Source organism: Colobus angolensis, unplaced genomic scaffold, assembly GCF_000951035.1.
Source record: "Colobus angolensis palliatus isolate OR3802 unplaced genomic scaffold, Cang.pa_1.0 Scaffold248, whole genome shotgun sequence".
Taxonomy (NCBI): domain Eukaryota; kingdom Metazoa; phylum Chordata; class Mammalia; order Primates; family Cercopithecidae; genus Colobus; species Colobus angolensis.
The window spans coordinates 2,665,185-2,668,827 of NW_012115688.1; the positions used below are offsets into that span (position 1 = coordinate 2,665,185).

The following is a 3,643-nucleotide window of genomic DNA, read 5'->3' on the forward strand; positions in this document are numbered from 1 at the left end:
CGGAAGTATCTTATTTGTTAAAACGTATCATTTCTTCCTCTGGACCTGCTATGAAACCTGCGCCTCTGGGCTTAGGCTAGGGCAGGGAATGTGCAGGAGGAGGGGAAAAGCTGCGGGTCCAGCTCCTAAGGTCACCTGGTCTATCCTCCCCTCCCAGCTGGGACACTGCACCGGGTCCCTGTGTCATCCAGTGTCATCCAGGTGCCGTGGCCTTGGGAAGGGTTTGGATTCCAAGTCACCTCCCCTCAAGGATGCCCCCGAGAGTGAAGAAGGCCAAGATTAAGATTCGACTTCCTTCGCTAGGACCTTTATCCTCCCAGGAGCCTCCCTTCTCTGGGGATTTAGGGTGGGCTGCGGTACAACGTTCATTTGTAGTCAGATGAAAGGTGACCCTGCCAGCGCCCCTTGACATCCTCGGCTAAAAGGTGAGCCTCTCAGAGCCCCAGCCCCACTGGGCCCTCCTGCCCGCCCTTGGTCAGCGCCCCTCCCCCGAGGCGTGGCCCCTCGGTCGGGGGTGGGCCAACCGGCTCCTTCCTTCCCGTACCGCGCTAGCTCCCGCCGGCCACCCCGGGACCGCAGCCACGTCTGAAAGCGCCTCATTGTGTGCGCTCGGGCGCGCCGCACAGGGCAGCACCGAGGGTTGCTGACTGGCGCGCGGGGAGTAGAGGGCGCGGGCCGCAGTGTCGGGCTCCGGAGGGAGCTCTGCGCCGCGTCCTTCCCTGTGGTAGCCCAGGGCACCCCCATCCTTAACATCCCATTCTGGGACTCCTGCCCTGTTCCCAGATTCGCCCTGCCTCTAGTCTCCAGGAGCTTCCAGTGGACTGGTCCCCCCCAAGTCTCGTCCATGCCTCTTAGACCCCCTTTCCCGGCCTCACCGGGTGTCCCTTAATAGTCTTGGGACCTTAAGGAGCAAGTCAGCCCCTGCGGACATTCCCGGCGAAGAGAAAAAGCTGGCTGTGGGGTGGAACTTGGAAGAGACGACTTCTGGGAGCCTTTGCTGAGCCCAGGGAGGGAGGCGTCCCCCACCGTGCCGCTCCTGCTCGGGCAGAGCCGCCAAGCTTTGAGGTGCGTTGGTTCTTCACTCTCTACGGGGGATGTCTCCACACTCGGGTCGGCTGGGGGCCGGGCTAGTGGCACAGCTGGGGACGCTCCTCTGTCCTGCACCGGAGACGAGGGGTGACGGGAAGAGCTGGGGTGGCTTTTCCATCAGCAACGTGGAAAGGGCATCGCCACTGTTGGCGCCGGTTTGGAAGAGTCTTGCTGGGGCTTCGGCTGCGCAGGGGTATCCGCACTGCGAGGGGAGAACCACTTTTGTCTCGATACTTGGGTTTGAAAGGACATGACTTTCAAAAGCTTTCCAATGGCTTTTTCCATAGAATTACTGAGAAACGGTAGCTTGGTGGGTTGATTTGGAACCCGATCCAGGGGAATTGGAGTCCTGCGTCACTGCTTCTGACGGCTTCATCCTGGGCTTCAGGACAGGCCCTCTGGGCCTCAGGACAGGTGCCTAGCAAATGTTGACTTTCCTTTCTCCTCCCTCTTTCACAGAGGCAAGGCAGTCAAGTTTCCCATTTTTGAGGATAGGAAAACTGAGGCCTGAAGAGAAGAAAGGACTTGGCTGACTTAAACCCACAAGAGCGTGGGCCAAGTACCAGGGCCTCTGAGGGTGCTGTGTTGCTGGGGGAGCGGGGGCTGGGCTCCTCTCCAGCCTGGGAGGCCGGAACTTTTCTGGCTTTGTCCTGCAAACAGAGTCAACTGGAGCACGGAGAGCCAGAGAGTGACTTGCTCAAAGTCACACCCCTGATTGGTAGTAGAGACAGACTGAACCCAATCCGGCTTCAGAAACCAAGCTTCTAAGGCCAGGTGCAGCGGCTCACGCCTGTAATCCCAGCACTTTGGGAGGCGGAGGCGGGTGGATCACCTGAGGTCAGGAGTTCAAAACCAGCCTGCCCAACATGGTGAACCCCCATCTCTACTAAAACTACAAAAATTAGCTGGTCATGGTGGCAAGTGCCTGTAATCCCAGCTACTTGGGAGGCTGAGGCAGAAGAATCACTTGAACCCAGAAGGCGGAGGTTGCAGTGAGTCGAGATTGCGCCACTGCACTCCAGCCTGGGCAACAGAGCGAGACTCCATCTCAGAAAAAAAAGAAGCCAGGCCTCTAGCCATGACTTTCCAGCGTCTTCTGTTTTGTTTGTCCTTGTGGGGCCCCTGCCTGTGCCTGCCACATTCTGTTGCTGGGGCACCTGAATCTGGTAGAGCCATTGTCCTTGGGTTCTCCTCGTTCAAAGACTTTCCCTTGGATTCACAGAATATAAGTGTGGCCCAGGAAGATTCCTAAGCAAATACTCATAAGTGCACTGTGCGCCAGACATTGTTCTGCTTTACAAATATCCACTCACTCACTCTTTTAATCAAGCCCATGAGTTGAGTTATATTGTTTCCCCCACTTTACAGATTTTTTTTTAACCAAGCAGGCACAGAGAGAAGTAACTTGCACAAGATCACGCAGTAAATGGTCAAGTGGGATTCACACTCTTAACCTCAGTACTCTATACCTACTGTCTTTAATGAGACAGAAACCATTCTGCTTCTAGTGTCTTAGGAGGGGAGATGGGTCCAGAAATACATGAACAAGATTGTCCTGCATAGTGATAATAGTATTAATAATAATTTCTCAATATCACCTATTAGTCAATATTGAAATATATCTGATTACCTCTAGGGTATCTCCTGGCAGATGTTTTTTTCAAATCAGAATCTAAACAAGGTCCACATGTTGCATTTTACTGTTTTTTGGGTTTTTTGTTTGTTTGTTTGTTTTTGAGAAGCAGTCTCACTCTATCACCCAGACTGGAGTGCAGTGGCGTGATCTCAGCTCACTGTAGCCTCGGACTCCCAGGCTCCAGTGATTCTCCTGCTTCAGCCTCCTGGGTAGCTAGGATTACAAGCACATGCCACCAGGCCCGGCTATTTTTTGTGTATTTAGTAAAGATGGGGTTTTCACCGTGTTTGGCCAGGCTGGTCTCCAACTCCTGACATCAGGTGATTTGTCCGTCTTGGCCTCCCAGAGTGCTGGGATTACAGGCGTGAGCCACTGCACCCAGCCTGTTATTTTCTTCTTAAATAGTCTCTTCCTTTTTCTTTCTGTCATTGATTTGAAAGAATGATTTTCTTTTTTAAAATAAGGTAATTAAAATAAATGGTTAATAAACCAGAGAACATTCCAGATTATCCCTGTAATGAGAGGGCTCTGTCAATACTTAGGGAAACAGGCGAATGTGCTAAAAGTACAATCCCACTCCATACACTGCATGTGTTGCTGCAGAGAAGAAGTGGGGAGCCCTCAGACTTTATGGCCTCCAGCTGTAACGTACTACAATTTAGACCAAGTCAGGTGCTGTGTGAAGTGCAGTGTGAGAATCCCTAAAGCTCCCAGCCAGGGAAAAGGGTTTGTGTGTTGCTATCTGGTCATCTCAGAAATGCCCCAGGGCGGTGGCTCTGAGCCAGGGAGGCTTGAGGCTCCTTTCCCAGGCTAATTAGAATTCATTTCCCAGTAGATTCTTGAAGGCAGATCTGTTTTCTCCATCAGCATCTGGGCCTTGCAGTCCCAGCCCCCTGCCTCTGGGGGATGCCATGCAGC

The 3,643-nt window shown here is 53.2% G+C and overlaps 1 protein-coding gene across 1 annotated transcript in view; it reads left to right on the plus strand.

The window, feature by feature from the left end:
* The first annotated feature begins 977 nt into the window (after positions 1-977).
* Positions 978-3,643, plus strand: part of CHST6 (carbohydrate (N-acetylglucosamine 6-O) sulfotransferase 6) — a 16,035-nt gene continuing 13,369 nt past the window's right edge. Inside the window, exon 1 of the mRNA XM_011945999.1 lies at positions 978-1,065. The gene's annotated coding sequence lies outside the window, so the exon portion shown is untranslated. The remainder of the gene's footprint in view (positions 1,066-3,643) is intronic.